Source organism: Ranitomeya variabilis, chromosome 2, assembly GCF_051348905.1.
Source record: "Ranitomeya variabilis isolate aRanVar5 chromosome 2, aRanVar5.hap1, whole genome shotgun sequence".
In the NCBI taxonomy this organism is placed as follows: Eukaryota; Metazoa; Chordata; class Amphibia; order Anura; family Dendrobatidae; genus Ranitomeya; species Ranitomeya variabilis.
In genome coordinates this window covers 533547077-533571316 of record NC_135233.1, presented here as the reverse complement: position 1 = coordinate 533571316, position 24240 = coordinate 533547077, and the positions used below count along the sequence as shown (strand labels likewise).

At 45.1% G+C, this 24240-nt stretch overlaps 1 protein-coding gene across 2 annotated transcripts in view; it reads right to left on the bottom strand.

Annotated features, from left to right (window-relative positions):
* HIPK3 (homeodomain interacting protein kinase 3) overlaps window positions 1-24240 on the bottom strand; it is a 339043-nt gene that overhangs the window by 314420 nt on the left and 383 nt on the right. The gene's annotated exons all lie outside the window — the stretch shown is intronic.

Genomic DNA, 24240 nt, shown 5'->3' with positions numbered 1-24240 from the left:
TCACGGGGGGGACGAAAAAACGCTTCCTAGGGAGGTTCTCTAAGGTACGAAGCCAAAGAAACAACGATCTGGCCACACATGTTGAGGCCACGTTGGATTTCAATAAGTTAGTTGAGGTGTCCCAAGATCTTCTCAGTAAACGCTCAGTTTTACGATCCATAGGATCTTTCAGCTGGGAGGAATCCTCAAAGGGTAGGGCCGTTTTCTTAGTTACCCTTGACACCTGAACATCTACTTTGGGCATATCAAATAAAGAACAATCTCCCTCCAGGGGAAAGCTATTTTTGAACTCAGATGGGACGTTCAGCCCCTTTTCTGGCAGGCTCCACTCCTGAAGGATGATGTTCTCGATGTTTTCATGTATGGGGAATCCCTTTACCGATTTAGGTTTCAGACCCCCGAACATATCATCCTGTACGGAATGGCTCTCTATCTCCTCCTCTACCCCCATGGTGCCTCTCACCATGGTAATTAACTCCTCCAAATCTTCAGAGGAGAAGAGGTACTTCCTACTATCAGTTTTGGGAGCAGAAGTAGAAGTAGAACCCTCTTTTACCCAGCTATACTCTGAACCCGAGGTATGTATCTCGTCTGAGTCAGAGTCTGAGGCTACCCGGCCCAAGTTCCTTTTCTTAGGAGGGGGAGGCTGCGGAGTCGGGGCTCGAGAGAAGGTTGCCATAGAGGACTGAACCTCCTCCCTGATGAGGGTTCTGATGCTATCCATTAAAGAAGGCTGTTCGCTACGCAGCACTTCGTCTGTGCATGGTTCGCAGAGCTTCTTTGTGTATGCTGAGGGGAGCTTGGCTGCACAAGCACCACACTTGCGGCTGGGCTTCCTAGTACCAGTGACCTTGTCTCCCTGGAACGAGAGAGAGAGGTGGACTGAGCCGCTTAAACTTTTAAAGAATGGACAGCAAGGGACATTATCCCACTACTTACAGTAGAGGGGTGTGCGCTGGGCTCTGCAGTGGCAGAGTGAGAGGGTTTGTCGCCGTCCATAACGTCAGAGGTACAGTCACAGACAGACGTCTCACTAGGAGGGCTACCTCAGTCAGGAATAAGCAGTCTTACCGAGATTCCAGCGAGTTTGGTGCTCCTCCCTCGATAGTGTCCCTGGGGGGGCGTCCCAGACGCCCGCCCTGGCCGCCGCTGATGTTCCCAGCTCAGGACGTCGGCCGGCGCGCGCCAAGGCTCCAGTTCGAAAAACCGGAAGTCCCGGAACGCGTCACTACCGGTGCGCGCGCGCGCCAACCCAGCAGCAGCGTGGGGAGAGGAGGAAGCCGGGGAGCTGCAGGAGGACCCCGGAGCACTACACCGCTCTGCATTGCCACCCGAAGGAGGCGCAGGAAGAGCGGGCGGAGGTCCCAAGTCACGCGGGGACCGCGGAGATGGGAGAAGTCTGAAGGAGGAGGAGAGTGGAGCTCCCGACCGCGACTGCCCGGCTGTCAGGTAACAGTGCTCTCGTTCGCCGGCCACGGTAGCACTATCGGAGAACCTCTTCATGCCCCATAGGGGACAGGAAAAACACTGGTGGTTGCAGGAAGGGGAGGGGTATTTAACCTCTTTCTGTTCCTGTCCCCTATTAGGGCGGGGAGACATCCTCCGATACTGCTGTCGTGGAAGGTGACTAGAGAAAAAACCATTTCACTCAACCAACAACTGTATTGGGTATTCAGGATGTATTTATACGTGGCTGGTGTATATGCTGGACGTACACATTAGAAAGATTTCTCTGGGTATACCTCAGATGCTTACCATTGTATAGATGATCATGCACCCAAATGTGCACTATGTAATATCATTCTTCGCATAATGCCTCTGGATAGAATATCCGCAGACTACACTATACCATACAGTTAAAAGGTAAAAGGTTTACCAATGGATGCCAGCCTGATAAAGAACACTCTTTTTGACTTCCATTTGGAGAATAGAGGTCCGGATTTACCTGATGTATGTGCGTGGAAAGCAATCAATCTCGGCAACCGAAAGCAAACAGGCACTGTGTGAATTAGGCGCTAGGCCTCACTCAAACATGTGTAGAGCAGCCACATTTTGCCCTAGCTCTATTGACCCTAACTAACAGCAAGGGTGATCCCAAAAGCACATGATTTACACTGAATGGGGCACCATTAACAAGCATAAAACTATGGGCACAGTCAGACAGCAGTATACATCGGACAGACAACGGACTAAATACATTAAGTAGTCACGTCCAGGTCGGGAGAGCCACCAGACGGTTCCCTGAAAAATGCCCACAGGAAAATTGCCCACAAAAAATTGCCCACAGAAAATTGCCCACATAGAAAATTGCCAATTGTAGCATCACAAAGTTTCAGAACTATGATATTTGAGGTGAAAGGTGAAGATGTTCACATGATGTGTGATCAACTTGTGATTTACAGCTGACCTAGTGCAAAACTGCAAACATGCTGAAGATCTGTGGTTTGTAGCAGTCTGTCATTATCAGCAATAGATAGATCTAGTCTTCTCTCATCTCTCACTGATTCTGCCTAAAGGTACCTTCACACTAAGACGCTGCAGCGATATCGACAACGATGCCGATCGCTGCAGTGTCGCTGGAGAGCTGTCACACAGACAGCTCTCCAGCGACCAACGATACCGAAGTCCCTGGGTAACCAGGGTAAACATCGGGTTGCTAAGCGCAGGGCCGCGCTTAGTAACCCGATGTTTACCCTGGTTACCAGCGTAAACGTAAAAAAACAAACAGTACATACTTACATTCGCATCCCCCGGCGTCCGCTTCCCTGCACTGACTGAGCGCCGGCAGTAGCAGGGCACAGCGGTGACGTCACCGCTGTGCTCTGCTTTTACTTTACGGCCGGCGCTCACAGTCAGTGCGGGAAGCAGACGGCGAGGGACCTGACACCGGAATGTGAGTATGTACTGTTTGGTGTTTTTTTTACATTTACGGTGGTAACCAGGGTAAACATCGGGTTACTAAGCGCGGCCCTGCGCTTAGTAACCCGATGGTTACCAGTGAAGACATCGCTGAATCGGTGTCACACACACCGATTCAGCGATGTCTGCGGGAGATCCAGCGACGAAATAAAGTTCTGGACTTTCAGCAACGACCAACAATGGCACAGCAGGATCCTGATCGCTGCTGCCTGTCAAACACAACGATATCGCTATCCAGGATGCTGCAACGTCAAGGATCGCTAGCAATATCGTTTAGTGTGAAGGTACCTTTACTCATCCAGCTCCCACCAGCCCAGAACAGCACATGCAGAACCAGCAGCAGTGTGATCCAGAGGAGCCATCACTGCTATCAGTACTCACAAAAGAATCACTATTATCAGTTGAGTTACATGGGACTGCAGGTCACATCTAATACATCATCATCTCAGTGGGAGCCCACCAAAAGCAGGGTGCTGCTGGCTGAGATAGATGGCCCTGGAAGCCCAGAAAGCACAGCAGAAAGGTGAGATTCTGTCAGAATCTGTCAGAGGAGCGGAAGTGCCATAGCAGCGCCGCTCTCCCATTGACTTCAGTGGCAGTGAATCTGGGGCATGCACTTCCTTCCCCATGCACTTCCTTCCCTGTCCACTTATGACTACCAAGAGTAAGAGTTAACAGACCCTACCTAGATATACAGTTAGGTCCATATATATTTGGACAGAGACAACATTTTTCTAGTTTTGGTTATAGACAATACCACAATGAATTTTAAACAAAACAATTCAGATGCAGTTGAAGTTCAGACTTTCAGCTTTCATTTGAGGGTATCCACATTAAAATCGGATGAAGGGTTTAAGAGTTTCAGCTCCTTAACATGTGCCACCCTGTTTTTAAAAGGACCAAAAGTAATTGGACAGATTCAATAATTTTAAATAAAATGTTCATTTTTAGTACTTGGTTGAAAACCCTTGGCTGGCAATGACTGCCTGAAGTCTTGAACTCATGGACATCACCAGACGCTGTGTTTCCTCCTTTTTGATGCTCTGCCAGGCCTTCACTGCGGTGGTTTTCAGTTGCTGTTTGTTTGTGGGCCTTTCTGTCTGAAGTTTAGTCTTTAACAAGTGAAATGCATGCTCAATTTGGTTGAGATCAGGTGACTGACTTGGCCATTCAAGAATATTCCACTTCTTTGATTTAATTAACTCCTGGGTTGCTTTGGCTTCATGTTTTGGGTCATTGTCTATCTGTAGGATGAAACGACGACCAATCAGTTTGGCTGCATTTGGCTGGATCTGAGCACACAGTGTGGCTCTGAATACCTCAGAAATCATTCGGCTGCTTCTGTCCTGTGTCACATCATCAATAAACACTAGTGACCCAGTGCCACTGGCAGCCATGCATGCCCAAGCCATCACACTGCCTCCGCCGTGTTTTACAGATGATGTGGTATGCTTTGGATCATGAGCTGTACCACGCCTTCGCCATACTTTTCTCTTTCCATCATTCTGGTAGAGGTTGATCATGGTTTCATCTGTCCAAAGAATGTTCTTCCAGAACTGTGCTGGCTTTTTTAGATGTTTTATAGCAAAGTCCAGTCTAGCCTTTTTATTCTTGATTCTTATGAGTGGCTTGCACCATGCAGTGAACCCTCTGTATTTACTTTCATGCAGTCTTCTCTTTATGGTAGATTTGGATATTGATACGCCTACCTCCTGGAGAGTGTTGTTCACTTGGTTGGCTGTTGTGAAGGGGTTTCTCTTCACCATGGAGATTATTCTTCTATCCTCCACCACTGTTGTCTTCCGTGGACGCCCAGGTCTTTTTGCATTGATGAGTTCACCAGTGCTTTCTTTCTTTCTCAGGATGTACCAAACTGTAGATTTTGCCACTCCTAATATTGGAGCAATTTCTCGGCTTGTTTTTTTCTGTTTTCGCAGCTTAAGGATGGCTTGTTTCACTTGCATGGAGAGCTCCTTTGACCGCATGTTTACTTCACAGCAAAACCTTCCAAATGCAAGCACCACATCTCAAATCAACTCCAGGCCTTTTATCTGCTTAATTGAGAATGACATAACGAAGGGATTGCCCACACCTGTTCATGAAATAGCCTTGGAGTCAATTGTCCAATTACTTTTGGTCCCTTTAAAAACAGGGTCGCACATGTTAAGGAGCTGAAACTCCTAAACCCTTCATCCAATTTTATTGTGGATACCCTCAAATGAAGGCTGAAAGTCTGAACTTCAACTGCATCTGAATTGTTTTGTTTAAAATGCATTGTGGTAATGTCTATAACCAAAATTAGAAAAATGTTGTCTCTGTCCAAATATATATGGACCTAACTGTATATCATACACAAACTGCAGGTGCAGGCAGGCATAGGATGAATGAAAATGCAGAGTGGATTTGAATAAGGGTCTCTAGGCCCAGACACACCACAATGAGAGTGGAATAAGGGTCTCTAGGCCCACACACACCACACAGAGTGGACCCACACACACCACACAGAGTGGAATAAGGGTCTCTAGGCCCACACACACCACACAGAGTGGAATAAGGGTCTCTAGGCCCACACACACCACACAGAGTGGAATAAGGGTCTCCAGGCCCACACACACCACACAGAGTGGAATAGGGGTCTCTAGGCCCAGACACACCACAATGAGAGTGGAATAAGGGTCTCCAGGCCCACACACACCACACAGAGTGGAATAAGGGTCTCTAGGAGCACACACACCACACAGAGTGGAATAGGGGTCTCTAGGCCCAGACACACCACAATGAGAGTGGAATAAGGGTCTCCAGGCCCACACACACCACAGAGTGGAATAAGGGTCTCTAGGAGCACACACACCACACAGAGTGGAATAAGGGTCTCTAGGCCCAGACACACCACAATGAGAGTGGAATAAGGGTCTCTAGGCCCACACACACCACACAGAGTGGAATAAGGGTCTCTAGGCCCAGACACACCACAATGAGAGTGGAATAAGGGTCTCTAGGCCCACACACACCACAATGAGAGTGGAATAAGGGTCTCTAGGCCCAGACACCACAATGAGAGTGGAATAAGGGTCTCTAGGCCCAGACACAACACAATGAGAGTGGAATAAGGGTCTCTAGGCCCAGACACACCACACTGAGTAGAATTATTTTTAGCACAGCGGAATGACAACTCCTAACAACAGAATCCGTACTGTGGGACTAGGGATGAGTGAACCGAACCTGTAGAACCTGGGGAAGTAAACTGGGCCCAGAGACCTTTGTTGAAATCCATTCTGCATTTTCTTTGCTGCCTGTGTTGTGCTGTATTTTATTTCAATGGAGCCTATGGAAGTCTAGGACAAACACCCGGCAGCTAATTATTTGCAGGTGCGTAATGATTGTTTAATAAACTTACGTTATTGTTGTTATTAGAACTCCTTAATAAACTGTTCTTAAACCCTTTCTGACATCTGACGTACTATCCCGTCGAGGTGGGGTGGGCCCGTATGACCACCGACGGGATAGTACGTCATACGCGATCGGCCGCGCTCACGGGGGGAGCGCGGCCGGGTGTCAGCTGCATATCGCAGCTGACATCCGGCACTATGTGCCAGGAGCGGTCACAGACCGCCCCCGGCATATTAACCCCCGGCACATTAACCCCCGGCACACCGCGATCAAACATGATCGCGGTGTGCCGGCGGTATAGGGAAGCATCGCGCAGGGAGGGGGCTCCCTGCGGGCTTCCCTGAGACCCCCAGAGCAACGCGATGTGATCGCGTTGCTCCGAGGGTCTCCTACCTCCCTCCTCGCCGCAGGTCCCGGATCCAAGATGGCCACGGCATCCGGGTCCTGCAGGGAGGGAGGTGGCTTACCGAGTGCCTGCTCAGAGCAGGCGCTGGTAAGCCTGCAGCCCTGCACAGCAGATCGTCGATCTGACAGAGTGCTGTGCACACTGTCAGATCAATGATCTGTAATGTCCCCCCCTGGGACAAAGTAAAAAAGTTAAAAAAAAATTCCCCACGTGTGTAAAAAAAAAATAAAAAAAATATCCTAAATAAAGAAAAAAAAAAAAAATATTATTCCCATAAATACATTTCTTTAGCTAAATAAAATAAAAAAAACAATAAAAGTACACATATTTAGTATTGCCGCGTCCGTAACGACCCAACCTATAAAACTGCCCCACTAGTTAACCCCTTCAGTAAACACCGTAAGAAAAAAAAAAAAAAACGAGGCAAAAAACAACGCTTTATTATCATACCGCCGAACAAAAAGTGGAATAACACGCGATCAAAAAGACTGATATAAATAACCATGGTACCGCTGAAAACGTCATCTTGTCCCGCAAAAAGCGAGCCGCCATACAGCATCATCAGCAAAAAAATAAAAAAGTTATAGTCCTGAGAATAAAGCAATACCAAAATAATTATTTTTTCTATAAAATAGTTTTTATCGTAAAAAAGCGCCAAAACATAAAAAAAATGATATAAATGAGATATCGCTGTAATCGTACTGACCCGACGAATAAAACTGCTTTATCAATTTTACCAAACGCGAAACGGTATAAACGCCTCCCCCAAAAGAAATTCATGAATAGCTGGTTTTTGATCACTCTGCCTCACAAAAATCGGAATAAAAAGCGATCAAAAAATGTCACGTGTCCGAAAATGTTACCAATAAAAACGTCAACTCGTCCCGCAAAAAACAAGATCTCACATGACTGTGGACTCAAATATGGAAAAATTACAGCTCTCAAAATGTGGTAACGCAAAAAATATTTTTTGCAATGAAAAGCGTCTTTCAGTGTGTGACGGCTGCCAATCATAAAAATCCGCTAAAAAAACCCGCTATAAAAGTAAATCAAACCCCCCTTCATCACCCCCTTGGTTAGGGAAAAATAAAAAAATTTAAAAATGTATTTATTTCCATTTTCCCGTTGGGGCTAGGGTTGGGGCTAGGGTTGGGGCTAGGGTTGGGGCTAGGGTTGGGGCTAGGGTTGGGGCTAGGGTTGGGGCTAGGGTTGGGGCTAGGGTTGGGGCTAGGGTTGGGGCTAGGGTTGGGGCTAGGGTTGGGGCTAGGGTTGGGGCTAGGGTTGGGGCTAGGGTTGGGGCTAGGGTTACGGCTAGGGTTACGGCTAGGGTTACGGCTAGGGTTACGGCTAGAGTTGGGGCTAGAGTTGGGGCTAGAGTTAGGGTTGGGGCTAAAGATAGGGTTAGGGTTTGGATTACATTTACGGTTGGGAATAGGGTTGGGTGTGTCTGGGTTAGAGGAGTGGTTAGGGTTACTGTTGGGATTAGGGTAAGGGGTGTGTTTGGATTAGGGTTTCAGTTATAACTGGGGGGTTTCCACTGTTTAGGCACATCAGGGGCTCTCCAAATGGGACATGGCATGCGATCTGAATTCCAGCCAATTCTGCGTTGAAAAAGGAAAACAGTGCTCCTTCCCTTCAGAGCTCTCCCGTGTGCCCAAACAGTGGTTTACCCCCACATATGGGGTATCAGCGTACTCAGGACAAATTGTACAAGAAATTTTGGGGTCTATTTTCTCCTGTTACCCTTGGTAAAATAAAACAAATTGGAGCTGAAATAAATTTTTTGTGAAAAAAAGTTAAATGTTCATTTTTATTTAAACATTCCAAAAATTCCTGTGTAACACCTGAAGGGTTAATAAACTTCTTGAAAGTGGTTTTGAGTACCTTGAGGGGTGCAGTTTTTAGAATGGTGTCACACTTGGGTATTTTCTATCATATAGACCCCTCAAAATGACTTCAAATGAGATGTGGTCCCTTAAAAAAAATGTTGTAAAAATGAGAAATTGCTGGTCAACTTTTAACCCTTATAACTCCGTCACAAAAAAAAATTTTGGTTCCAAAATTGTGCTGATGTAAAGTAGACATATGGGAAATGTTACTTATTAAGTATTTTGCGTGACATATGTCTGTGATTTAAGGGCATAAAAATTCAAAGTTGGAAAATTGCGAAATTTTCAAAATATTCGCCAAATATTCGGTTTTTTTCACAAATAAACGCAAATTATATCGAAGAAATTTTACCACTATCATGAAGTACAATATGTCACGAGAAAACAATGTCAGAATCGCCAAGATCAATTGAAGCGTTCCAGAGTTATAACCTCATAAAGGGACAGTGGTCAGAATTGTAAAAATTGGCCCGGTCATTAACGTGCAAACCACCCTTGGGGGTGAAGGGGTTAATAAACTTGTCAGTAGTTTTTTTATGTGGGCAATTTTCGCTGACATTCTTCTGTGCTGCAGAGCATCTCACCTATAATTCTATACTATTCTGTTCTGCAGAGCATCTCACATATACCTGCATACTATCCCCCTGTCCTGCAGAGCATTTAACCTATAGATCTTTGCTATTCTCTGTCCTGCAGAGCAACTCACCTATAATTCGATATTATTCTTCTGCCCTGCAGAGCATCTCATGTATACATGCATATACTATCCCCCTGCCCTGCAGAGCATTTAACCTATATCTCTTTGCTATTCTGTTCTGCAGAGCTTCTCACCTATAATTCTATATTATTCTTCTGCCCTGCAGAGCATCTCACGTATACCTGCATAATATCCCCCTGTCCTGCAGAGCTTTTAACCTATATCTCTTTGCTATTCTGTCCTGCAGAGCATCTCACCTATAATTCTATATTATTCTTTTGCCCTGCAGAGCATCTCACCTATAATTCTTTGTTATTCTTCTGCCCTGCAGAGCATCTCATGTATACATGCATATACTATCCCCCTGTCCTCCAGACCATTTAACCTATAATTCAGCCTGTGGGCAATTTTCTGTGGGCATTCTTCACCTTGCACCTCAAATATCATGGATCTGAAACTTTGTGATGCTGCAATTGGCAATTTTCCGTGTGGGCAATTTTCCAGTCATCCTTTTGTTCTGTACCCAGGCAGTATCATGTTATTGGCAGAACATCCCCTGTTTAGACAGGGCAATATGGTGACGATAATAAAAAAAAAAAAAAAACATTTTTGCCAGTATAAACAATCCCATCACCCAACAAACGAGGCCTTTGCTCATGATCACCGGAATGTTTATACTGGTGGATAACTGGGGCCAGTGTTCCTAGGAACACTCGTTTGCCAATTATCTACTTGTGTAAATGTACTACAAAAGGGCATAATGTGATGTATTTAAAAAAAAAAAAAAGCAGAGTTTGGGTCCTCCCGTCTGTCTAATTAGCAGTCTCTTTTTTATTAAACTTCTTAGGAAGTATACATTTTCTTTCCACAGACAGTAAATGCTGCATTCCCCACTTTGCCCCTGCATGTACGTGAACTGACACCAACCCAAACAATGCACTCTGTAACTGTAATTAAGCCAGTAATTCGGAGCTCCGCCACTCCCAAGATTCTTTCACAATATCCTCCTCTTTGTAGCTGCACATTCCATTTGGCAGCAGAGCAAGGCGGGCCAGGATTACAGCCTTCACCGCTCACCTGTCACTGACTGTAAGTGCGGCTCACTCCTTGCACAGCTGTCTACAGTTTCACAAGTTTTCTCAGCTCTGCAACTTCAGAACAAGTTGGTTTCATCCACATATAATGTAGCTGGGTTGACTGGACTTTATTGATAGCTAGAGGATATGCAAGTTTCATAACTCAGATTTAGGGTATGTACACGTCTTTTTCCGGCAGATACCTCCTGGGACCAGCCTGAAAAAGTGCTAGAAACAGCCAAAAAAAAAATTAACATATGCATTGCAATGTCAAAGTGACTTGCTGGGAATACAGTTGTGTGCAAAAGTGTTTGCCCCTTCCTGATTTCCTGTTATTTTGCATGTTTGTCACACTTAAATGTTTCAGATCACCAAACCAATGTAAATATTAGACAAAGATAACACAAGCAAACACAAAATGCAGATTTGGAATGAAGGTCTTTATTAGGCTTCTTTCACACTTCCGTCGGTACGGGGCCGTCATGAAGCGTCGGCGCGATGTACCGACGAAAGTGCTTGCTTTCACACTTCCGTCTGCGTTGCCGAGCAGGAAAGGTCATGAGAGCGATATTTCTTGCTGGGCATGCGCAGTCTTAAACACTGGATGCGACGTACAGAAAAACGTTCCCTTGAACGTTTTTCTGTGATGAGGGGCCGCCAAAACCCGACGCATCCAGTGCACGATGGACGCAACGTGTGGCCATACGTCGCGATCGGTCAGCAATACAAGTCTATGGGAAAATGCAGGATCCTGCATTTTCAAAAATCGACGGATTGCGACGTAAGCAGAAAGACGGAAGTGTGAAAGAGACCTTAAGGGAAAAAGAAATCCAAACCTACATGGCCATCTGTGAAAGAGTGATTGCCCTGAGGGAGACATGCATACCAGGATGGGAATGAGGGGGCCATGCATACCAGGATGGGGATGAGGGGGCCATGTGCATACCAGGATGGGGATGAGGGGGCCATGCATACCAGTATGGGGATGAGGGGGCCATGCATACCAGGATGGGGATGAGGGGGCCATGCATACCAGGATGGGGATGAGGGGGCCATGCATACCAGGATGGGGATGAGGGGGCCCATGCATACCAGGATGGGGATGAGGGGGCCCATGCATACCAGGATGGGGGTGAGGGGGCCCATGCATACCAAAATGGGGGTGAGGGGGCCCATGCATACTAAAATGGGGATGAGGGGGCCATATATACCAGGATAGGGATGAGGGGACAATGCATACCCGGCTTATACTCGAGTCAATACATTTTCCCAGTTTTTCGTGGCAAAATTACGTGCCTTGGCTTATACTCGGGTCGGCTTATACACGAGTATATACGGTATGTATCTCCAGTCCTAAAGGGTACGTGACTACTATCCGAAATAGTAGCGTTTTGGAGGCCACGCGTTTGCGCTGGGTCTACAACTCTACATTCTACATTACAAGCACAGTGCATGAAGTTTATAGAAATAAATCTATTTACCGCTGTGTAAACTAACCCGCGGTGCAGGTATACGAGTCGCAGCATGTCAACCTCTGCAGTAGAGACCATAGAATATCTTACATGCAATGAATCCACTGTGCAAAAGAACAAGTGCAGTAATTAGAACGCAGCGTTTTGGACTCAGATAAATTAAACTGCGTCGAAAACACTACTATTACTGATCGTGGGCACGTAAAGAGGTTTTCAGGTTTTGGAAAAATGCTGTCTGGCAGCAGATTTTTTTTTTTTTTTAAATAGCGTTACTTACTGTCCCTTGCTTCAGTGTGGTGTCTCCAACACTGCCGTCGGTGTATGTCATTGTTTGCTGCGCTGCAGACACGTCACCAGCCCTGCAGCCAATAAGTGAACTCAATGGCTATGTCTGACTTGATGATATTAGCCCATGAATTCAATAATTGACTGTCAACATGATGTCATTGTTGCAGACAATAGCAGCCATTGTGAGCAGCAGCAGAGAATCAGTACTGGACCCAGGGACGTTGAGTAGAGCCCTGCTTCTTTTTTAAATCAAACTGCAGCTGGTGGACAGGGGATTTCCAAAATCTAAAAACTCTTAGGCTACTTTCACACTAGCGTCGGGAACAACCCGTCGCTGTGCGTCGGGCCGACGTTCCCGACGCTAGCGTGGTCTCCGCCGCACAACGGGGGCAGCGGATGCATTTTTCCAGCGCATCCGCTGCCCCATTGTGAGGTGCGGGGAAGTGCGGGGAGGTGGGGGCGGAGTTCCGGCGGAGTTCCGGCCGCGCATGCGCGGTCGGAAAAAGCGGACCGTCGAGAGCAAAAAACGTTACATGTAGCGTTTTTTTCTCCCGACGGTCCGCCACAGCACGGCGCAACCGTCGCAGGACGGTTGCGACGTGTGTCATTGCGTCGCAAATGCGTCGCTAATGTTAGTCAATGCAGAAAAAATGCATCCTGCAAGCACTTTTGCAGGATGCGTTTTTTCGGCAAAACGACGCATTTGCGACGTAATGCAGTTAACGCTAGTGTGAAAGTAGCCTTAAGTCACTTTCAGTGATATTTGTTTAAAAAAAAAAAAAATTGGCATTGGTGGCCCTTCTTACTTTGTTACAAAACAATAAAATGAATACTTGGTAACAGAGAATAAACTGCCCACTTTAGACCTGGTAACAGGCCCTTTTGGTAGCAGCAGGTCTTTTACTCTGGTTACATGAGAATTGCAGCCAGGCATTTTTACACCCAGATCAGTGGCTTAGATGTGTTCACGAATGCTTCTTGTTAACATAACATCATAAATATAAGTTATACCATAGAAGCATGTGTGTATACACAAGTACAATACATACACATATAGTCTAATAATGCATAACTGACATGCTAAATACATTTTTGGAGTAAAACCTCTACAGACCAAAGTAAAAAAAACAAAAGCAAAAATCACCTTATTTCACAATTGTTGATTTTCCAGATCCCATGTCCAAAATGGGAATTTACAGGTTTCTTTTCCTGCCATTAACCCTCTCACAACCTCCCAGGTCCCAAAAAGAAGAAAAAAAAGGAATCAACCAACGTAGAAGCTGTAAAACCTTTGCCGTCTGTAAGATCCTATCTTCTGATCTTGTGAAGTATAATACAAGTGCTTGAAGTTTATGTTTAGCTTGTGTTTATGTGAGGGTGTCAGTCGGATTTACAGAGTATGGGTCCAAAGTTTGACTTTAAACATGTGAGGTATAGAAGATAAATCTGTGTAAGATGCAAAGAAAGGGGAAAGGCTACTAAAAGCTTTACGCACATCCAAAAACGTTTCTTACAAATTTCTGTTTTCTATGCAACACAAATACATGGGAAGTGTTTAGATGAAGGAGGAAGAGCAAGAACTCACAATGACAAAGGGGATATACAAAGTGAAGAGTAACAGGATGTCATGGGGGAGGGCTGTAGGAAATGGAAGCAGAAAACCCCATGAGTGCTTGTCTATATGGGGCAGCTACTGGACTAGGGAGTCTGAACAGAGCCCCTGGAAGTTTGAGGAATGTGATGAGCTCAGCAGTCCTGTGCTGACACCTCATTCACGCCCTCTTGGTCCCCACCCTCCATGAGCGCACCCGGTCACAACATGTTGACACAGCTCCAGTGATGTGCATGGAATATATGCACCATCATCACAACCAGAATAATAAACCTAGTAATCCTAAATTAGGGCGCAGAGATCAGCAGCCACACTACAACACTTTAATCAGACCTGGTTTGGATAAATTATTTCAGTACAAAATTATATCAATTGTTTAACACACACTTAAAAGGAGCAGGGGCCCTAAATTTGGTAACTTATAAAAGTAGTAGTACTTAATAATCACACAAATTTGCAAACGTTTTTCGAAATTCTCAGAACTAGAGAGTTAGGAGATAAAGTAATGATCATGAAGGCAGGGATTTTCCTGGAATACCTGTTTTTAATCCAACAAAGTCAGTCTCACATGGCTGATAAAAGAGACCAAAAAAGGCAATTCTACAGTACATCAAACTACACAGGTTTAGGAGACCCTTTGAAAACTTCCCGTAAGGATATGCGCACATGACATCTTTCAGGTGGATGCCACCTAAATTCCAGCTAAAAAATGTGCTTAAAGGGAAACAGGCATGTAAAATAAGGCTATTAACCTGCACATACGTAGTTAATTAATAGCTTTCTGACACCGTGCGGCACCTGCACCGAAAGCCCCACTGCCATGAGGAAACTAAAGAAGTTGTCCTTTACTTTTTCACTGACGACCTATCCTTATAAGTCATCAATGTCTGATAAAGCGAGGTCTGACACCCCCGCAGATCTGCTGCTATCGGTGTTGGCAGTTGGAAGTACTCACTTGCAGAGCTGGCCGTCTTCTGATAGTGGCCGCGGCAGAGTATTGCACATCCGACTCCTATTCAAATCAATAGAAGGCAGATGTGTAGTACCCAGCGGTGGCCAGTATGAGAAGATGGAATACTTCTGGCCACTGACACCAATAACAGCTCATCAATAAAAAGTAGTGGACAACCTCTAACTTCATTCCCCCCACAGCGTTCGGTCACTGCTCTGTGCATAGAGAGCGGCCGCTGTAACCATGCACCCGGCCCAGACTGACAGCAGACCCTAAGGCCGGCGTCACACTTGGCGTAAGACAATACGCCACGTATTATACGTCCGTACTACGGCCGTAATACGGAGAAACGTTCCCAAAATAGTGATCCGTAGTCAGGGTGTGTCAGCGTATTTTGCGCATGGCATCCTCCGTATGTAATCCGTATGGCATCCGTACTGCGAGATTTTCGCGCAGGCTTGCAAAACCGACATCTAATGGATTTATGTGCTCAAATGTTCATTAAAACATATATACAGTATATATATACAGTGCCTACAAGTAGTATTCAACCCCCTGCAGATTTAGCAGGTTTACACATTTGGAATTAACTTGGTATTGTGACATTTGGACTGTAGATCAGCCTGGAAGTGTGAAATGCACTGCAGCAAAAAAGAATGTTATTTCTTTGTTTATTTTTTTTTTAAATTGTGAAAAGTCTTTTCAGAGGGTCATTTATTATTCAACCCCTCAACCCACCAGAATTCTGTTTGGTTCCCCTAAAGTATTAAGAAGTAGTTCAGGCACAAAGAACAATGAGCTTCAAATGTTTGGATTAATTATCTCTTTTTCCAGCCTTTTCTGACTATTTAAGACCCTCCCCAAACTTGTGAACAGCACTCATACATGGTCAACATGGGAAAGACAAAGGAGCATTCCAAGGCCATCAGAGACAAGATCGTGGAGGGTCACAAGGCTGGCAAGGGGTACAAAACCCTTTCCAAGGAGTTGGGCCTACCTGTCTCCACTGTTGGGAGCATCATCCGGAAGTGGAAGGCTTATGGAACTACTGTTAACCTTCCACGGCCTGGACAGCCTTTGAAAGTTTCCTCCCGTGCCGAGGCCAGGCTTGTCCGAAGAGTCAAGGCTAACCCAAGGACAACAAGGAAGGAGCTCCGAGAAGATCTCATGGCAGTGGGGACATTGGTTTCAGTCAATACCATAAGTAACGTACTCCACCGCAATGGTCTCCGTTCCAGACGAGCCTGTAAGGTACCTTTACTTTCAAAGCGTCATGTCAAGGCTCGTCTACAGTTTGCTCATGATCACTTGGAGGACTCTGAGACTGACTGGTTCAAGGTTCTCTGGTCTGATGAGACCAAGATCAAGATCAAGATCTTTGGTGCCAACCACACACGTGACGTTTGGAGACTGGATGGCACTGCATACGACCCCAAGAATACCATCCCTACAGTCAAGCATGGTGGTGCAGCATCATGCTGTGGGGCTCCATGGGAAGATGGATAGCACGGCCTACCTGGAGATTTTGGCCAAGAACCTCCGCTCCTCCATCAAGGATCTTAAGATGGGTTGTCATTTCATCTTCCAACAAGACAACGACCCAAAGCACACAGCCAAGAAAACCAAGGCCTGGTTCAAGAGGCAAAAAATCAAGGTGTTGCAGTGGCCTAGTCAGTCTCCTGACCTTAACCCAATTGAAAACTTGTGGAAGGAGCTCAAGATTAAAGTCCACATGAGACACCCAAAGAACCTAGATAACTTGGAGAAGATCTGCATGGAGGAGTGGGCCAAGATAACTCCAGAGACCTGTGCCGGCCTGATCAGGTCTTATAAAAGACGATTATTAGCTGTAATTGCAAACAAAGGTTATTCCACAAAATATTAAACCTAGGGATTGAATAATAATTGACCCACACTTTTATGTTTAAAATTTATAAAAATTTAACTGAGCAACAAAACTTTTTGGTTTGTAAGATTTATGCATCTGTTAATAAATCCTGCTCTTGTTTGAAGGCTCTAACTTATTTGCATCTTATTAAACCTGCTAAATCTGCAGGGGGTTGAATACTACTTGTAGGCACTGTATATATATATATATATGTCATTGAGACACATGTATATATATTCTGTATTTAGATTTCATTCAGCGCGATATCTGTGAACAGCCGGTAATTCAATTGCCGGCTTTTCATTTCTCCTGCACAAACCCAACAGGATATGAGACATGGTTTACACACAGTAAACCATCTCATATCCCCTTTTTTTTTGCATATTCCACACTACTGATGTTACTAGTGTGTATGTGCAAAATTTCAGCGCTGTAGCTGCTGAAATAAAGGGTTAAATGGCGGAAAAAATTGGCGTGGGCTCCCGCGCAATTTTCTCCGCCAGAATGGTAAAGCCAGTGACTGAGGGCAGATATTAATAGCCAGGAGAGGGTCCATGGTTATTGGCCCCCCCGTGGCTAAAAACATCTGCCCCCAGCCACCCCAGAAAAGGCACATCTGGAAGATGCGCCTATTCTGGCACTTGGCCACTCTCTTCCCACTCCCTGTAGCGGTGGGATATGGGGTAATGAAGGGTTAATGCCACCTTGCTATTGGAAGGTGACATTAAGCCAGATTAATAATGGAGAGGCATCAATTATGACACCTATCCATTACACAGGTCAACAAAAAAAAAAAATTTTTTCTGGTGTCCAAAATATTTTAATGAATTTGGGGTATTTTTGGGGTGCTGATTCTGAATATGTCATCAGTTTTGCCAGATTGGCTGAAGTTTTTGAGATTTTTGGTATCTTATTTATAGCACTTGTTGGTAAATGCGACGCATCATCTCATTAATTTCTTTGGATTAGTACTTGAACTGAGCAGTTCTCAATATAGTTTTGTGTTAATTAGTGTTCTAAAAGTTTGTTCATAGCTTGATTTTTGCACTAACTTTATGTTGTTGTCTGTTTTCCAGTGAAAAGCATGAACTCATCAAGAAGAAGTTGTCTTAACGATCCAGACTCATTCTGTTACATTTGTGGTGAATACACACTGCCAAAACATAGAAGAAACATAACAGACTTCGTAAAAAAAGTGTATTTTGCCTATTTTGGGGTTATGCTTGGGGACCAAGACAAGTTTTGGGCACCACACATAGTGTGCAAAGCATGTATCGAATTATTACGAAAATGGAGCAAAGGACAAAGAAAAAGCTTCAAATTTGATGTTCCAATGGTGTGGAGAGAGCCAAAAAATCATCATGATGACTGTTATTTCTGTGCAGTGCAAGTGCAAGGATTCAATAAGCATAAGAAACGAAAATGGGAGTAACATGGAATCTGCAAGAAGGCCTGTCCCTCATTGTGAAGATGTGCCTGTACCTGTGTTTACCATAAATAACAGTCATCATGATGATTTTTTGGCTCTCTCCACACCATTGGAACAACAAATTTGAAGCTTTTTCTTTGTCCTTTGCTCCATTTTCGTAATAATTCGATACATGCTTTGCACACTATGTGTGGTGCCCAAAACTTGTCTTGGTCCCCAAGCATAACCCCAAAATAGGCAAAATACACTTTTTTTTACGAAGTCTGTTATGTTTCTTCTATGTTTTGGCAGTGTGTATTCACCACAAATGTAACAGAATGAGTCTGGATCGTTAAGACAACTTCTTCTTGATGAGTTCATGCTTTTCACTGGAAAACAGACAACAACATAAAGTTAGTGCAAAAATCAAGCTATGAACAAACTTTTAGAACACTAATTAACACAAAACTATATTGAGAACTGCTCAGTTCAAGTACTAATCCAAAGAAATTAATGAGATGATGCGTCGCATTTACCAACAAGTGCTATAAATAAGATACCAAAAATCTCAAAAACTTCAGCCAATCTGGCAAAACTGATGACATATTCAGAATCAGCACCCCAAAAATACCCTAAATTCGATGAAATATCTTTGGCACCAAAAATGCTGTTGACCAGTGTTATTAATCCAATTGTAGGAAAGGGTTAAAAAACACACACACACACACACACACACACACACACACACACACACACGATTAAAAAGGATTTTAATGAAATAAACACAGCGGTTGTTGTAATAATTTATTGTTCTCGCAATCCATTTACAGGCCCTCGCTTGGCAAAATAATTAACGCACAAGATACATACCTTCTGATGTCAGATCACGTCCCACGAAGTAATCCATCTGAAGGGGTTAACTAATATTACAGGCACGAGCTGCGATAAACCACTCGCTCGTGCCTGTAATCCCCGGGTGCTGAAAGGAAAGCAGTGATCTATACTTACATTCAGTCGCGGTGATGCACCCCTGCTGGATGTTCTCATGAACTGCAGCCTGGGAACTTTTTCCCACGCTCCAGGTCATATGAGGACATCCACCAGGGGGCGCATCACCGCGACTGAAGGAAATGTAGGTCAATGACCTACATTTCATTCATTCGCCGGGGGATTACAGACACGAGCACCGCTGCATTTAGCAGGGCTCCTGCCTGTAATATTAGTTAACCCCTTCAGATGGATTACATCGTGGGAAGTGATCGGACATCAGAAGGTATGTATCTTGTGCGTTTATTATTTTGCCAAGCGAGGGTTTGCAAATGGATTGCGAGAACAATAAATTATTACAACAACCGCTGTGTTTATTTCATTAAAATCCTTTTTAATCATGTGTGTGTGTGTTTTAACCCTTTCCTACAATTGGATTAATAATTGATAGGTGTCATAATTGACGCCTCTCCATTATTAATCTGGCTTAATGTCACCTTCCAATAGCAAGGTGGCATTAACCCTTCATTACCCCATATCCCACCGCTACAGGGAGTGGGAAGAGAGTGGCCAAGTGCCAGAATAGGCGCATCTTCCAGATGTGCCTTTTCTGGGGTGGCTGGGGGCAGATGTTTGTAGCCACGGGGGGGGGGGGGGCCAATAACCATGGACCCTCTCCTGGCTATTAATATCTGCCCTCAGTCACTGGCTTTACCACTCTGGCGGAGAAAATTGCGCGGGAGCCCACGCCAATTTTTTCCGCCATTTAACCCTTTATTTTAGCAGCTACAGTGCACAAATTTTGCACATACACACTACTAACATTAGTAGTGTGGAATATGCAAAAAAATGGGGATATGAGATGGTTTACTGTATGTAAACCATGTCTCATATCATGTCGGGTTTGTGAAGGAGAAGGAAAAAGCCGGCAATTGAATTACCGACTTTTCACTAACAGCGCTGCGTATTTCTCGCAAGTCACACTGCAGGTCCGTGTGGAATCCGTATTTTTCTCGCCCCCATAGACTTTCATTGGCGTATTATTTGCACAATACGCTGACAAACGCAGCATGCTGCGATTTTGTACGGCCGTAGAAAGCCGTATAATACTGAACCGTAATATACGGCTGATAGGAGCAGCCCCATTGAGAATCATTGTGCTGTATGTAATGCGAGTTTTACGGACGTAGTTTCTGCGCTCTTACGTCCGTAAAACTCGCCAGTGTGACGCCGGCCTAATGCTGACCCTGATGTCAGTCGGTGCTGGGGGCGCAGTTACAGCAGCCACTCTCTAGACACAGAGCCGTGGCTGAAGCCGTGCTGGTACCGCCCCTATGACTAAAAGAGCGAGGCAGCCAGGGGAATAAAGTGAAATTCCTCCCGGCAGAGGGGCTCTCAGTGTGGCAGCGGTGCAGTGTCAGAATGCTATTAACCTGCAGATTAACCCTAGATCTGCAGGTTAATATTATTTTACATTACAGGTTCGCTTTTAAGAATGCGATAATGAATGAACGTATGTGGTGGGGGGCCAGAACGTCTTGCTGTGTACATGATCAGTCCCAGGCTTTGAACGCAGGGACACAGCTAAAAGAGTTGACCTGGCCATTCTTCAGGTGGCTTCCTTCAGCTTGGAAATCACTCACTAGTTTATATATACAATTAAAACAAAGACAGAGGCACAGATGTCGTTTAAGTGACCAAAAAAGATGCCAAAAGGAAGACCCTTCAAAAAAAACACAGCTGTTTTCTTGAATAGTCTTCTGTTTTAAAAGCTCAGAGGATACATCCCCTTATTCTTTAAGTTGCTGAAATCTACCATTAGACTATGAAATTAATCTAATAATTCACCGAATTACAGCACTATATATCAGATAATACTTATATAATAAAACATAACATTTATTGTATTTAAAGATAAAAACAACAATCACGACCTAAAAAACGTCCACTGTTTGGCTGTAAAAAAGATACAGGGTGCATGGAGTCCCTAATATCACACTGTCTAGCCCCTACCTTGCTGCGGAGGTTGGCACCCTATGAAAACCTGCGCAATGGCGCCCCCGCTCAACGTAGGCTCCCCTAACTCACCCTAAAACACCCTCAAGTGAGAGAAGATAGACAAACAGCAGAGCAATCAAACAGACAAACAAATAATATACCCCATAAAAGGGGCACTGGGTAATAATAAAGTGCAAAAGTGCTGTAATAATTTTCAATGACACGCACTATAATTGCACATAACCCCAAACGGCCTATAACCTAATACACTGTGCCTAGATGCTCACTACCTGCCTGCGGGGGTTGTCGCAAATGGCGCCCCCGCTCTCGTAGTCTGGCCCTAGTAAGCCCTAAGACCGCCAATAGGCAAAAAATATATAAAGAGGCAGGCCGAGCGTACAGCACTTAGTGTAAATACACCAAAGCCCCTACATGCAAATCAAGTAATTTACATCAAATCCCCAATGTCTTAAATAACACAACACAACAGTGTCCTAAATAACACAGCGCATAAAAATGCTAGTCTCAGTATGCTTATCTCTTTGACAGTGTGATATTAGGGACTCCATGCACCCTGTATCTTTTTTACAGCCAAACAGTGGACGTTTTTTAGGTCGTGATTGTTGTTTTTATCTTTAAATACAATAAATGTTATGTTTTATTATATAAGTATTATCTGATATATAGTGCTGTAATTCGGTGAATTATTTGTCTCTTTTGGGCACTTTGATATATATTTTTTCTGTGATATTATGAAATTAATCTATAAATATTTCCTTGACATTTAAAAAAAAAAAATCCTCATTTCACATAAAAGCACAGCTAACAGTCCTGATACAGTAATCTTATGTAGTGATAGTTCAGGCCATAAGCAGATCACGGAGCCTATGTATGACATAATATTTAAGCTGGGTTCACATGGTCGTACTAAAACTCGAAATATTCCCACCTGCACACAGCTGTGACTGTGCTCGCCAACACGTGGCCTACCATTACTACCTGCTAGGCCACGCCATAAACCAGACCAGACTTCTGCATGCTAAGATTTTGGTTTTTCCACAATGACCGTTGCTTGTGCGCACTGGCACACAGCTTATCACCCGGTCAATGTGCTGTTAACCACACAGACAGAATATATACAAATCTGAACAAGATTCATGGGCCATGTTCGAAGCGCCCATTTTCTAGCTAAAAAACAGGAACTGATCCCCAAGATAAAGAAGTAGGACTATTTTTCTAAACAGGTATGTGGAAAGAAAGAAAATTGCAGCACTCACCGTGAATTCTTCATCTCTTTTATTCAATAAAACGAACCTTTGTAGGTTGTGGCATTATAAAAGGCTTTAGGCGTTACGAGGGGAGCGGGGTTGTGCAGGAACGAGACGGACGACGGCCGTTTCACGCTGTTGCGCTTCTACGGGTCCATGTGTGTTGTGCTTGTGATGTCATATCCTTTTATAGGATTGAGACATCTTACTTTCTACTTCTAAGTGCAAAAATGCAGTGATACATTAAAAACAACAATAAACTCGGACTGCACAATAAAGATAAACAATCACTAGATGAAAACCGACATGTCAATTTTTTCATTGAGACCCCAGGGGCCCTGCGCGTTGGTTTTTAAAATCCACCTGGCTTCTCTTTGCAGGAGTAATCTACTGCGATCGCCTCCCTGTTTTGGGAAGGTAACCATTTCTAGCCCCGCAAATTTCAATACATTAGGGTTACCACCATGACATTCGTGTATGTGTTTGACTAAACGAACTCTCCCTTTTCCCGTAAGGATAGAATTATAGTGCTCTCGAAACCGCACCATAAGGGGTCTTATGGTTTTCCCTATATAAAAACGATTGCAGGGGCAGAATATAACATAAACGATAAATTTACTCTTGCAAGTTATAAAATCCTTCACAATATGATGGTGTGTGCCTATTTTTAACAAACTATCTGTCATATGAAAAGCGCACATACTGCAATTTCCGCATTTGTGATTGCCGGGTGGAGCAGATTTTTCAATCCAATTTAAGTTGCGATTTTCTATGCGATTTTTCACCACTAGATCTCCTATATTTTTTGATCGTTTATACGAAAATAATGGGGACGCTGCTGTAAAATCTGGATCCTTTTGGAGGATGTGCCAGTTTTTTCGGATCGCTGCATGAATTAAGCTATCTACAGGAGTATGCTTAAAAATAAAGGGAAATCTCTGATTTTTATTATGGTTTTCTAACCCCTTATTTTTATAGTTTTTCCTTTTGTTACCCTTTTTTAGAAGATCTACTTGAGATAAACTAGACACTCGTGCCTCAGCTTGTTGAAGCAGAGGCTCCGGGTAACCTCTTTCCCTAAAGCGCGCCTTTAAATCCTGAATCTGTTCTTTGCAGATCTCATTATTATTATTGATTTTCCTTAATCTAACCATTTGACTGAATGGAATACTGCGCTTTGTGTGATCCGGGTGGGCGCTATTATAGTGCAGCACACTGTTTGTTGCCGTACTTTTTCTGTGGACACTTGTTATTAATACGCCTTCCTGGATCTCTAATTTGACGTCTAAGAAATCTATTTCATTACCTCCATAGATGGATGTAAATTTCATGTTATCCTCATTTTCATTTAGATAATTTACAAAGCTATTAAAGACCTCTTCGCCCCCGTCCCAAATAATAAAGATGTCGTCCGCAAACCGCAAAAACGGCACAGGGGAGGGCGGGGGGGGGGGGGTGCTCCGCCGGCACAGGGGAGGGCGGGGGGGGGGGGGGGTGCTCCGCCGGCACAGGGGAGGGCGGGGGGGTGCTCCGCCGGCACAGGGGAGGGCGGGGGGGGGGGGTGCTCCGCCGGCACAGGGGAGGGCGGGGGGGGGTGCTCCGCCGGCACAGGGGAGGGCGGGGGGGGTGCTCCGCCGGCACAGGGGAGGGCGGGGGGGGGGGTGCTCCGCCGGCACAGGGGAGGGCGGGGGGGGGTGCTCCGCCGGCACAGGGGAGGGCGGGGGGGGTGCTCCGCCGGCACAGGGGAGGGCGGGGGGGGTGCTCCGCCGGCACAGGGGAGGGCGGGGGGGGGGTGCTCCGCCGGCACAGGGGAGGGCGGGGGGGGGGGGTGCTCCGCCGGCACAGGGGAGGGCGGGGGGGGGGGGGTGCTCCGCCGGCACAGGGGAGGGCGGGGGGGGGGGGGGGTGCTCCGCCGGCACAGGGGGGAGGTATGGCGCCCCTGCTTCCTGTCCTGTCTGGGTGGCAGCTCACAGACCTCATGTACAGCAGT